Source organism: Taeniopygia guttata, chromosome 1A (assembly GCF_048771995.1).
Source record: "Taeniopygia guttata chromosome 1A, bTaeGut7.mat, whole genome shotgun sequence".
NCBI lineage: Eukaryota > Metazoa > Chordata > Aves > Passeriformes > Estrildidae > Taeniopygia > Taeniopygia guttata.
In genome coordinates, this window is record NC_133025.1 from 30,881,960 (window position 1) to 30,896,460 (window position 14,501).

Sequence of the window (14,501 nt, forward strand, 5' to 3'; positions counted from 1 at the left end):
AGGCGTTAGACAACTGTTATCAACAACCAGCTTGCAAAGGTCTTGAGCCTAAATGTTTTGTTTGAAATACAAATGGATATATGCACGCTATGGAGTTCTTTGTGGAACTGAGACATGAAAGTCTTGTCTAAAAATACAAGAAAAGTTTGATGCAGAATGAGAGAATGGGTCCAGGTCACCAGAAACCCAAGTCATTGCCTTGATTGGAAGATTGTGCTTATATGTCAGGCATATAATTGAAAGTTTTTAGGTGTGTACTTAATATTATTGGTACTCATAAGTATATGAAAAATTAATCATTAAGATAAAAGAATAAATACAGTGGAATCTATGAAAAAGCAAGAATTTTCAAAAAAGGAAGAATCAAATGTGTCAATCAACTTGATACAAGCCAATCAACTCATACTGGAGTGGAAATATGTTACAAAAAGAGGCTGATATACACTTTCAAAGACTTAGTACATCACTCTGCTCCGTGTTTCCTGTGCTGGGTACATTAGTCTATTTATAAAATAAATGTTGTAATTCAGAAAGGCTGCATATTTTCCACTTGCAGCTCTTCAGCATGGATATCCAGATAAAACAGAAATCTGTAACTAATTATTATATTTAAATTTACCTATATGCATATTCTTCTGTGAAGTGTAATATCCTGGAATGGAGATAATAATTGTATTTTGGATAATGCTCTGTTAATAAAATACATCTTTTTGTTGTGATTGATAGGGATAAAGACTCCATCTCAAATTGTTAGGGAGCCATTTTATGTCAGTCTCATGATGCAAATATGCCCCAGAGCCATCTTTGCTGTGCTTAAATAAGCATTTTATTTCAAGTGCTTTATTGGCAATTACCTATGATTTTGTAGTTATCTGGCAGCACATGGCAGGGTGATAGTGCATTATTTCACATCAGAGCAGGTATGTAGGATATATTAAAGTTAATAAACCATCACTTTGCTCTGTTAACAGACCAAAAAAAAAAAATTATTGAAGTAAGGTGTAGGTGTGCATAAGTTAATCATAAAGACTTCTACATATATTACCATACCATGTAATGGTAAGTTATTTTTTTCCTTATGTGATTATAAGGGAGGCCTAAGTGCAACATTTTGGTTTAGCTTATGTCAGCATCATTACTATGGCTAAGTAATTTTCACAATTTTGAGTGATATTTGATATTATATAATTATTATTGACATAGGATATTGTCCTGTTTTGCTGTCTTAGGCTTTTAGAGAAAGATACTGTTTGCAAAGATTTTCTTTCAAACTGTGCTAACATGTAAATATTTTTTTTTATTCTTATCACCAAATAAACAAGACATTTAATAATTCCACAGTATCTGCATTAACTTATTTTCCAATGAACTCTGGAGGCATTCCTCATGCAGAAGCCAAAATAGAGTGAATTTCAGTGAATGATATAAAAGTGTTGCAGAGGGTGAACATGAGTGACTCAAGGCTCAGAAAGTGAACTTTTCCAAAACTTACTTAGAAGCAACACATAGCAATGAAAAATGGAGATAGATGTAGTATATTCTTCCTGAAGTTTTTTAAAATATATATTTTAAGAAATCAAGATGAACTGGAACATTCATAAAAGAAAAATTTATATTGGGTGATTCTGCCACTGGTCTGAAATACATCTGCTTAGCACTAAGGAATGGGTAATCAGTCTTTACCTTAAATCTACTGAAGTCTTGCTTTAGCTTTACATGTGCTTTTTGTCTGACGTGCCTTAAAGGAGGTGCTTTCTTTTATGTATTTTTTCTTGAATCACAGAAGGCATGCAACTTTATATGACAGGAGTGCTCATTTGTTTGGTTTTGTATTTATATTTTCTTACAGTGCTGCTGGTCAGTTTTGGTCAAGTAGCCTTATTGTATAACATAAAATTCAGTGAGCACTCATGCTTTATTTTGCAGGAGGTAGATAAATAAACATACACTTCTTAGAAACTACCATTTATCTGCATGTTCAAATGTGGGGTGTGAAAAGTATCAAAAGTACTTAAAAGTTTGCCATCATTCTAAATCAGATTTTTGCATTACATGTTACTGCTCTTCTGCTCTGCTATTTTACTGCTGTGTAAGGGATGGAATCCCCATTCTGTCTTCTCTAGAAATATGAATGAAGAAGTCTGTATTAGAAAACATTTTTCACTTCAGAATTTGTACATCATCTTTTCATTTCTTTTTTTTTTTTTTTCTTTTAATGGTTGTAAAAAAAATCTGTGAACTGGCATATGAAAAAGATAGTCTGATTTAGGGATGGTGCTAGAAAAAGGTTTTGCTTTTCTTTTGATTGGTGGAAATTAAATAGTACTTTGTTTTAATGTACCATTTAAAATATTCAGCTGTCATGTGTAGTAACAATAGCTATTTTCTTATGTATATGAACTGGAAATGTATTCAAGACTTCAGCTAACCCTACACAGCAGGTTTGGGTCTGATGCAGAACAGATAGAAGCTGGAGCCAATTGAAAGACTCAAATAGCCAGAGCCAGATAATGTCTCATGTGCTCCCACCTCAAAATCCTGTTTTGTTTTGCAGAGGAGTTATAGCTTTAGTCGCATTTTGAAGATGAAAACAACACTCTTTACTTCATCTTTTTGCTCTCTGATACTTGCTCTGGAAATCTGAACAGGTACATTCTATTATTGTCCTTTTTATCTTCCTAAAAACTCAAGATTTATCTGTGCTGCATATTTTAACAGTCATTTTTATTATGCAGGGGACAATCACCCCTTTTCCTACAAAGGACAAATAAAAAACTCTGTGCATTGAAATGTCATTGCCTAGGTACTATCATCTACATACTTTGTACCATTTCCTGATACACATAGGCACAAACGCCCAACTTAAATATGTTTTTCCATTATATGCTTCTTTCATCATGTAAAGGGCGCAATAAATGCATGTGACATTTTACAGACGTGGTTTTTGAATCAGTAAGTTATACTAGGGAAAAAAAGGAAAGAAACAACCCATGCTTTTTCTATACATAAAAGCCACAAATATTTTTTTGGAGCTCATTAGGGCAGAGTTTGTTTTAACCAATGTTTCTTTTTTTATATTAACATTTTGTTGACTGATGAATCTCACAATGCATAGCTTCAAGGGAAGAAAAGAAAAAGGACAAACCCAAATTCAATGTTTAATATTCAAATTGCAAAATATAATGAAAATTAAATAATAATGCTAGGATTTAATAGAAAATAGATTTTATGCTTGAATCAGTTTACAAGAACTTCCCCTCAGGAACACCACACAGTGTATCTAGTAATATTTTGAGAAGTAAGAGAAATATTGAAAATTTGGAGAAGAATCTGCAGAGAAACAAAGCCGTAATTAAACCCAGTCGTCCCAGGAGGTGGTGGCTCTTTCATCTGCAGCTATTGACTGAGAAAGGATCTAGCTAAATAAAGCTTGAATGGAGTTCAAATCCATTTACTCCCCTTTGAACTCAGTCGGGCTGTATGTGAAAGGTTATGTATAGGAAGTGTATGCATAGTCTATGCATACCGATGCATAGGTAGAAAATAGTTTAATACTTCAGTGAAAATAATTAAAAGAGGTAGACACCTCTTTAAAGGCTTTAGAAAAACGCACAAACTCCAGAGCTGTTTTGTACACAAAGAATATTACTGTCTTGAAGACTGCAAATGGTCTTCAGGGGACTATAATGTTCAGGCTCTGAATCCCAGCATTGTATTACTTTTCAAGGAAAAACCTTGAGATTTACACAAATCCACTACCACTTCTTTGTCTTGTTATCAAGACAAAATAAATAGGTGTGTGGAGTGTGCTGTGCATGTTCCTGTGTGTTACAAACAATTTTGCATATAGAAAGTTTGTCTAAACTGTTATGAGTATGTGGGCCTACAGCAGAGTTCATGAACAACCAAATATATACCTACTTTTTACAAGGAAAAACACAGCTCAGTGTTTTGCGTACAAACTGATAAAACTTCTGTCCTGAAAGAAACAACAGACTCATTTCTTAGATTGATGTGCTTGTTGGATATGGTTTACTCGATTTATTAAGCTTCCCAGGAAATATGACTTAACTAGTCCTTTTTGTAAATATTTTTCTTATGCCCTTTTGCTAATTGCAAAGATGCAAATGCCACAGAGATCTTTATATTTCTTGTCTCATTTGCTACATATTTTTGTAAACTCTACTACTGTTTCTATGTAGCTATAAGAGTAAAATTTTGAGTATCTAAATTCAGTTGTTCTAGATTCTCAATAATGAGAATAAGGAGTATTATGTTATCTAGTTTGCAGAAAAATAATCTGAAGTGTAATGCAGATGCAGAAATTTAAAAGATGATGCTCATGAGTCTGTTTACATTGTATGGCTTTGGTAAAGATGGGTCATGTAGAGCAGAGCACTTTGGTATGTGGGAAAAATTTCACGTTTAAGAGTCCAGCATAACTCAACAAAAATGATTCTTGTAGTGGATTTATTTATTTATTTATTTATTTATTTATTTGAGCAATGAAGCAGTGCTACCCCATATTCTATGTCAATCAAAATGAGAAATTTGACAGCTAATTTGACAGCTAATTTGACAGCTAAACACAGTTAATGCATGAGAAAGTTCATATCCCATAACCAACAGGCTGTTGCACTTCAGGGTTTCTGCTTTCAGGTCTGCCTTTTGTGTCTGCAACCCAGGCAGTGACCTATGGATTGTCCATAGTAAGAAAAAGAGTTCTTGCCTTAACATTTGAAAGGAGCACTTTCATACCAGGCTGAGATAGCTAGTAAGTTCTGGTCAAAAGGCTTATACTCCAGAAAGCTTTTGTTTCTCATCGTAAATGAAATGGAAAATAGATTATATTATCTTAAATCCATAGTTCTGGGATTAAATGGAAAGTTTATAATAGGAGATTCAAATGTGGAAAATATGACCAAAAAATTAGGAACAAATTGATTTCTAGATTCTTCAGAAATTCTTGATGTCAGCATGAGAAGGGAGGGTTTTCAGAGAGATCTAGCACTTGTCACGAATTCTTCAGTGGTTGGTCATCTCCTTGAGTGTATTGACAAAGCACAAAACAACTTTTCAATGCCACTGTGCCAGAGCAGAACCACGGGCTTCATGCATATATTCTGGTAAGGTGTCAGAGTAAAAAAGTTACAAACAATACATGTATAAACAATATGATTTACATAAAACCCTTGATAAATTCTAAAGCTTGCTGGAAATCAGGTGAAGATTGTTTTTGCTGTCGCATTGTAGAACTGTTCTCTAAGAGGTACAGCAATATGTTGTACTCCTTGGATGTTGTGTACTTTCTGTGCTAGGAAAAAGTGTCCTCTGTAATAATCAAGAGAGGTTTTTTGATCTCCCCATGCTCAGTTTCTTACAATGGGTGGAGGAGTATGTGTCAGAATTTGATTAAACCATCTTGGTCTTTAAAGTTGTTTTGTATATATACCAGCAAGTCATCTCATTAACACTTGGACAAAGTACACAGTAAGTTTGTAATTAAACATCCTCTTCCTTCCCATGGAAACCAAATACAATCACAAATTCTTCCTTCCCTGTATTTGTTTATGTTAGACCATTGCCACTGCCTAAATTATGTTAGTTTTGGTGTATACTTCAAATGAATTTTTTTATCATTATGTTCCAGACTGGACAAATAAACATCATACATGTACTTATTTTATGTAGCACCATGCCATGATACTTAAACAGAGCTAATTTCCCTCAATGGCATACTGAGCTAACACAGCTCTTTTGTTTCTACTAGCCATGTTTAGTCATCAAGAGATAGCAAGTGTGTCTGTGTAGTATCCCATACGAATGTATGCCTCCCCATTTGTTTAGCTGTTTGCTCAAAGTTGTGGGTTATTAAATAGGAATAGACTTTCTTTTATGACCTCTTGTCAGCATAAATATCAGCATAAGACAGAAAGTTGAGTGGGCTGGACATAGCTGTTTACTTTAATCATGGATGGTTAGAGAAGTTAAATTCCCCTGTGCAATCCTCAAGGTGCTATTAGCATCTGATTTCTGCACTTAAGAAATGGCAGGTGCATCTTCAGGGATGGTCCCTGGTTGGTCACAAGCAAAAGCACTCTGTTAGTATACCTGACATGATACTGTGTGATTATGTGTTTGCCAAGAACTGGAAACTGTTGGAGAGGGGAGCATAACTGGCTGTCACATTTTGCTTTTTCAGAGCCATGTCTACTACTGGTTATGAGATGAAAACTAATGAAAATTAGTGCCCCTGATTTGAAAAAAACATCGGTTAGATGTCTCTGTGAGAATAATGTTGACATTCTGTAATTCTTCCATTTTGTTTTGCAAAATCACATTGATTTAGTTCTAAAACTGCTTTTTTATAAATTTTCTTTTTCTTTCTTTCTTTCCTGCTTTCTTTCTTTCTTTTTCTTTCTTTCTCTTCCATTCTTCCTCTTTATCTCTCCCTCTCTCTTTCTGTTTCGCTCTTGTTTTTTCTTTCCCTTTCTCTTTTTCTTTTTTCTAACCTAACATGTAACCTAATATGTTTTAGTAATTCCAGAATGACTTTTGGATTAATTTACATTTGGGCTATAGTGTGTTTGCAACCAGTGGCTCACATTTTAATTCTTGCTGGCAGAAAAAGCTCACGTATCAAGCTTTTAAAGGCACAGTTGAATCAATTGGATTTTGCTATTTCAATTATCTATATATTTTTAGTTTTATTTCAGACAAATAGGTGGCTTACTTCCTCTACTCTCACAGACTCTCACACTTTTACTTGTCTACTCTGTATAACTTTTAAAATCTATATAAACTAAACGGCTTCTTACTTCCTACCTAAGTTCTGGGGAGGTTTTCATATTGGATATCCAGAATTGCAGAAGTTTTGCTGTTTTTTTCAACATGCAGTGGACCCCAAGTAATTTTTTTTAAAAGGTCTATTCCTCGTTGTAAGTTTTGGTAGTTCTGCCCTTTCCCTTCCTGCCTTATTTACCTATTTAAAGTATGTAAGATAACTGTAGCTTTGCTAAAAGGTGATTTATAATTAATTAGCTTTCCCAGTTCACACTTCTAAAAGATTATGTCATTGGAAGCATTCCAAAGTTTGTCCATTTTATTAGTAATAGAGAAAAAAAATCTTAAACTAGTAACTATTTCCACATTGGCAGGAAGAAATGAAATGTGAACCCTGTATAAACTTTTGCAGTCTGGAGTTCTGGAGTTGTTTTCCAGCCTTGTCCTGCTATATATTCTCTGTCATATGCTCTTAAAAACAGAAGCCAGATCAGTTTACTTTCTATTACATAATCTGAGTAGTTGTCACTGAGACTTAAACATTAGTAACTATTTCCACCCATAGGAGTCATGTGTTGTGCGAGGATAGAAGAAAAATATTTTCCCAGTATGTGAGAGATGATTCTTTTGAGCTGGGATTTAAATGAGTAGTAAGACATATACAAAAAATACACTGGTCCATAATACTGGAGCAGAGAAGAGAGCCTAGACAGTTGGATTCTGATCGCAAGAGCCCACAGTAACTTTCATAAAGTTTACAAAAATTAATATCAGCAGAATTTCAGTTGGAATATATTGCATCTTCCTAATGTCAAATATTTGGCTCATAGATGTATGTGAATATTATCTTCAGCAATAAATGAATTAAATATTGCCACTTCCAAATAACGTTTATGTAAAAAGATACAAATTTAGATTTTGAAAATATTAATTAGTGGTGCAGCCTAAGAATAGGCTAGCTTTTCCCATAATTTATATTTTTTCCTGCAGCTTAGTATTGAAAAAGAATGGTATTAAAATGAATATCTGTTATTATTGATAATGGAAAATCTGCTGCTTTCAAAAGATTATGGTATTTATTTTTCAAGCAATATTCAACAGCTGTACAGATAACTCCATTAACACTGACTTAAAACCTTAGTTCTTCCATTTATAAAATATTACAACTGCGTGAATCTATAGCTCCCCACTTCCAAATATCAGAATTCTTCAAATACATATCAAACAAACATCTCCAAATTTACATGACTTCTGTTATTCTGGGAAGTCTTATTTTTAAAATTTTTATTCAATGTGAGTTTTAGAGAAGATGCGTTTACTGATGTAGTTGAAAGGATAATGTTACCAATATTGCTCAATATTGGTCTAAAAAGAGTTAAAATATCAAGCATTTGTAAGTTGTCAAGCTGGTAACCACCATACTTTAATATGAGGGAGTAATGCTAGAATTTAGGAGATTATGTGAGTGGTTAAAAATTAATAAGTTTATCAATACACTTGGACTGTAGGGAGCTAAGGCTTTTACTTATGAAGGGTTTAGCTGAGCTTATTAAAATTAGTTCTTTAATGGCAGAAGAAAGTTTTGGGTTGGTTTTTTTTTGAAAAGTTGATTAATTTGGTGTTTTTTTCCAGGTCTGCAGAATTTTTCAACAACTTCAGTCAACTTATTTTTAAATCTGATTAATTCTTCAGACTGAATCACTGGCATTTTCAATTTAGCCATCAACAGTTTATTTCAGTTCACTTCAGTTTGGACAGAGTGACAACCTCTTTAGGTTATATATTGTATTGACTGTCTTTTTGAAGTAATTAAAACAGAATTGCAATCACTTTGTTTGGAATTCATTTCACCTAACTATATTCATGTAGGTGTTTAGTCATCCAGAGTAAGCCAGTCATGCAGGTTTCCCTTAAAAACAGTGAAAAAATGTAATAACAGAAGACATGATGAATGGAAATCCAACTCATGGCTATGGCTGTGAATACAGATAATGGATTCCCAGGAGATTGTGGTAGTACAACATATGAAGTTTAAAATAAAATACAAATAAAAAACCAAACCCAGCAACAAAAATCAAATTAATTATAAATACTGAATTAATATTAGTTTTGACAGATTGTGTTAGTCATCTCACTATTGAGTTAGGAATGCTCCAAATCTGATTTCAATGATGTAATAACTCAAATATATTTACAATATAATTTTCTCAGATGGAGGTTCCAGTACTGTAAAAAACCTCACTTTTGTTACTGACCTAGTAATAACTTTGGGCCGTAGTGCAAATAGAATTTTAATTAGACTAATAGCATAATTTATATGCTTTGCTTTTTATAGGGCAGCATCTTTCAGGACTCACTTGTGTGTCAGTAATCCTATTTTGAGTCTTCTAGGAGGAAGAAAGGAATTCCATGGTGTGCCTTTATTCTTGGTCAAACTGAATTAGACCTTCAAATACACTCTGCACTGTGTGGCCTCAGCTTGATTATTGTGTGCAGTTTTGTTCACCACAATATAAAAAAGACATTAAACTATTAGAGAGTGTCCAGAGGAGGATAAAAAAGATGGTGAAGGCCTTGAGGGGATGATATGTGAGAGTGGCTGAGGTCACCTGGTCTATTTAGCCTGGAGGAGACAAGGCTGAGAGGAGACCTTTGTGCTCTACAACTTCCTCATGAGGAAGAGAAGGGGCAGACACTGATCTCTTCTCTGTGGTGACCAATGACAGACAGAGGGAAGGGCCTGACGTTGCATCAGGGGAGCTTTAGGTTGAATATTAGAAACTGGTTCTTCACCCAGAGGGTGTTTGGGCACTGGAACAGGCTCTCCAGGGAAGTGGTCACAGCACCAGCCTGACAGAGTGCAAGAAGTATTTGCACAAAAAATCTCAGGTGTGTGGTGTCATTCTTGGGTGTCCTTTGCAGTTGGACTTGATGATCCTTGTGGGTCCTTTCCAAGTCAGCCCATTCTGTGATTCTGTGGATATTCCCACAGCCATCAGGTTAGATCTGCAATTATCCTAGTATAGCTCAGCAGAGTTCTTGCTGTAACATCCAATTATCTGACCAGTTGAGGCTGTTGCTTAAGAATCAGTCAATTGAAATGCTAGACCCTAATAAGAAAGAAAGTTATGGGGATTTCTCATTTAATTTTATCTTACAGCATGAACCTGCCTCTGCCAACCTCCTAGACAGTTGGAACAATAATTTGCATATATCTGCCTTGGATGTGGGAGGGGCTCTCACATTCCCACACTGGTTCAAGCACTTGTTTTGTCACTGCTTCAGTGGGATGACAAGTACGCCACAATACTGATCCTGAACTGCAAATAATTATGTATTTGTTTCATAGATACAAATACCTATAGCTAGTTCCTTCATCTGCTCTTCAAGAAAAAACAAAATGTTTTGTTTCTCAATAAGCTAGTGATTTAGACTTAAAATACCTGTAGATGTATTTTTAAGAATAAAGTGAAATAGGATTTAAGTAACAATGGCGATTTTGGGATTATTTTTGCTTGGACTTTTAGCAAGAGTCACAAACTCTAACGTTAGCCCTATAAATACAATTTAATGTAATACATTATATGTAAATTATTTTATTGTCACATAGAAGTCTGGAAAGCATTTACAGACATGACCCTTAGATTCAAGTCTGTAGGAGAAACTTTACAAAACCCAACATCTTTCTAAAATGCTGTCTAGCCTGGGCAGATTTTTAGTAGTCTTGGTCTCACACAGGGTGTATTTGTGCTGAAGATTAAACCCTAGTGGAAAAAAAGGCAGTGAATTGAGACTCTGAGTGCATCCTTCATCTACCTGGGTTTTATTTATCACTTAGTCTCTGAACACAGACAAAAAGGAGACTGATTTCCTATTTCAGGATAATTAGCCTGTTCTTTAAGGCTAGGAACCAGAGCTCCTTAGGAGCTACTTTGCCTCCAGATCTGAGTAGTTAGAACTAAAAGCAGAGAACAGACTCTGTTGCTATTTTACAGTCTTTCCACATGTTCCCCTTCTCCAGAAAAAAAAAAAAAAAAAGCATTGCAAGTAGGAGCAAAGCCTTCTCACAAAACTAACAAGAAACGTTTTTCTTCAAAGGCTCAAAATTGCTCCCAAGATTATGACAATAACTTATAGAAGTTGGTGAGGCAATACCATTTAATGAGATGGTACCTGCTATTCTGCCATCCTGCTTAGAACTTAAAGAGGGGTTAATGAAAATTTAAAAACTTACAGCATTTAAGCAAGGATCTTTGATAAGAGTATAATTCTTATTTAACTCGTTATGTTCTAATGCTACTACCAAGTAATTTATTTCAAATACAGCAGTGTAATTAATATGTGTTAAGAGTAAGTTGGAGCAGCATACTATTCAAACCTATAAAACAAATATTGTACCCCACCTAAGTTCCTAGCTCTAGTATTAATCAGTACAAATAATCTGCTTTGGCTACTTAATGAGATTCTAAAATACACACATATTTAAAAATCTTAGTCATAACTCACGTTTTATTTGGACATTAGTCTATATGCCAGCTCTGACATTGATCGTAGGACACAAGAGTTAGGTCACTCAGTCTGTTATAACATTTGTTTCCCATGTCTAAAAGTGGATTGTATTTCTCAGTCACCTCACAGGGATATTATAAGACTGATTTTGCTCAAGTTTGCAAAGCTTTTCACAATTCTTGGCTTACTGTCTGGAACTGGAGGGCAGTACACAAATGTGAAGTGTTTCTACTATCCTAACAGCAGCTGGGGACGGATTTTTCACATGCCAGTTCTTATACTCTGGGACATGTGACTGCTGAGTCAAGTGGTGATGGGGCACATTGAGGACAGGGCAGACAAAATCCAAGCAGGAAGACAGTTACTCTAACTTTGCAATAAAACAAAACTAAAACTCCCAGTAAAATCAGAGTCTTAGTAAATGAGAGAACAATATAAGCCTTTCTCAGAAGGGTCTTTGACAAGTTGTTGTACTGATAGCTGATTCTGGCAGCTGGCAAGTGCAGAATATTAATAAAGCATTGGTAGGCACATGAGCACTTTGAACAGGTTGATTATAACTGACTGAAGTCTACAATCCATGGTATCAATATACATTATTTGTTTGTAGCATTTGCTCTTAATTTGACTTTGTTGTTTGCTTGCTACATTTTTCCTTTTTTCTTTCTCCCTTTTTCCTTCCTTTCACATCTATCCCTTTTCCCTTCCCCGTCCTTCCTTTTTTTCTTTCTCTCTTTTATTCACTAGTTCTCATATGCCTAGTTAAGTTCAAATGTGATGAAAACTGCAATAAAAATGTTGCTTATTAGGTGTTATAAAAGTGTCCTCTTGTTTCTCTCCGATTATTTGGTAGCAGATACATGCAGCTTCTATTACAGTAAACTGCATTCTTGTTCACTGCTTACATAAATGGGATTTATGTAGGGGAAGTAGAAAGAGCTTAGGAGAAAAGCCTTGTGCACATCTGACTCAGGGTATGTAAAGGCTGAGGAATCTCAGTGTGTTTGACAGTGAAAAGTGAGATTGATGGCTTCACTCAGGACCCACTCCAGTCACTATTCCCCTGCTGCTTCCCTGGAGGGGACAGGCAGTGTTCCTCGCCCACTGCTTGCCTATAAAGGCATAGGTACGAGCAGTGCTCTCTTGCTAGCTTTAAGCACATGATGGAATTCATATGACTGACTAAAAACACTGGTGGTGATCTTTATTTACTCAAGTGCTGTTTCTTTTTTTCTTATTTTGGTCTGATACTGTGTCCTTCATGTGAACGTCATCACACATACTTATTTATATTATTTCTACCACATTTCTTTTTATTCTTCACAGCTCATAATCCGTAAGGGTTCTTAAAAGGCATTTTGATTATTACTGATTCATGCCTTCATCTTTTGCTTTTCCCTTTATCAACATTTGTGTCTACTAATGTAAAATCGGATTTTTTTGGTTGCTGATGGATTTTGCACTTCTAATAATACTACCTATATTACTCAAATCTTACCAGTTAGGCTTAGGTTAGAGCTGGGTATATTAATGGGTAAGACTTCTTTAGGAGGGATTCAGTTTCAGGGATTGCAGCAGGACATTAGGTGCAGATTTTGCAGGAGAATACTGCTTTAGGTCCTGAGCATGTATGGACTATTTGAGATGTTGGATTTAATGTTTGTGAGAAAATGAGCACTTATTTTCACCTTGGTACAAGCATATATTTGTTATTTTTTTTGTCTTCACCTTTTATTGACTGGAGCTATATTGGCCATGGTGATCATAAAGGAATATCAGGGAAGCTATTCTTAGCTCTACTTCATGGAGTAAACAGGAGGTGTGAGATACTATGATCCAGGCTCTTCTTTGTGACAGCGTAATGCCCACTGTAGGTTGGCAGACAGGACCATGCAGTGGCCTTTGCAGCAATTTGCCTCTAGGCTAAGGCACTGAAGCAGCCAATGCCCGTTTGCTTGTCTCCTTCATGGTCCTGTAATTTACTGTGAAGCTTTTAAAGGGAGGAAGGCACCAAACCATCAGAGTCTGTTCTTCTGCCCTAAAGGGGTGGATGTAGTGGGATCTCTCCAAACTATTAGTGCCATTCAGGAACCTTCAGCATTCTTTTAACCAATGTGGTGGCTGTGATTTTTCAAAGTGCTTTTGTATTATTTTTAGGAAAAGGAGTGCTTCCTCACTAAATTGATAAGCCCCTTCCATTTTTGTGAAGAGCAATGTGTTGATGTTTTTGCCCGTTACAAAAATTTATAATAGCGATAGAAGTGTTGTCATGTGAATATTAAATATGAAAACAAATATGTTCAAGCCTTTGAAGTGTAAGAAAACAATAGTTAGCCTTTTTTCATGAAAAAACCAAAAGTTTTTTCAGATGAGCAGAACAACAGCTTTTCTGGGATAGATAGCAAAATCTCATTCTTTACTTCCACTTAACTCACAGAAATGGAATTCTGCTTTTTAAGGCAAATTTGAAGTTTTATTCTCTTGAACCTGCAGCTGATAATTTTTTATTTGTGCTCTAAGTTACAGTGGGCTTACTGAGGTACTTTTCCTTCTAACGGATCTTTATTAGTAAAAAGAAAGTAGTATTTAACAGTATTGACAAAGTCTCAGCAGCCAGAAGTGTTTCTGTTTGTCCAACTTGTTCTAATGGCAGGCCCAGATTTTCCTCTCTGAGTTTTCTCAGTGAGCTAACATTAAACTGAGACTGGGATAAGTAGAAACAAAGTACATACCAGAGGTTCTTTCTGGACATGCAAATAAAAAGATATATATGCTCTGTGTACAGAGCAATAGATACCTATTGCTGCCAGCATGAAATCTCAGTTATATGATAGAGAAGCCAAACTACTTGGGCTTTTAAAATTTTGACTAAAAGCCAGATGTTTTAGTAATTGATTTAGTTTCCCCCAGAGGTGTGCCAGCTACATGAGATTGCAGTTGATGTCTACAGTCTGCTTCAGTGAACTGGACAATCAAAAGTACACTGGTTTCTATCACAGGGCTAGCCTAGCAATAGGTAATCTTAAAAATAACATTTTGCTTGTTTTGTGGCATGTATTACATGCAGTGCTACATGACATTTAGCCTAAAAGTACTCCAGGCACTCTCCCAAGAGATAAGTATAAGCTGACACTGTTGGGTTTTTTTAGTTTTTGTTAAGGTAATCATCTCACTCCCACTGCTAATGCAGTTTACTGTGAGAAATTGGA

At 35.3% G+C, this 14,501-nt stretch overlaps 1 protein-coding gene across 5 annotated transcripts in view; it reads left to right on the top strand.

Annotated features, from left to right (window-relative positions):
• SLC16A7 (solute carrier family 16 member 7) overlaps nucleotides 1-14,501 on the top strand; it is an 80,305-nt gene that overhangs the window by 30,303 nt on the left and 35,501 nt on the right. The window contains exon 1 of one of the 5 annotated variants that reach the window (XM_030258683.4): nucleotides 2,578-2,648. The exons of the other annotated variants lie outside the window; for them this stretch is intronic. The gene's annotated coding sequence lies outside the window, so the exon portion shown is untranslated. Of the gene's footprint in view, nucleotides 1-2,577; nucleotides 2,649-14,501 lie in introns of those variants that run through there. 5 annotated transcript variants of the gene reach the window in all.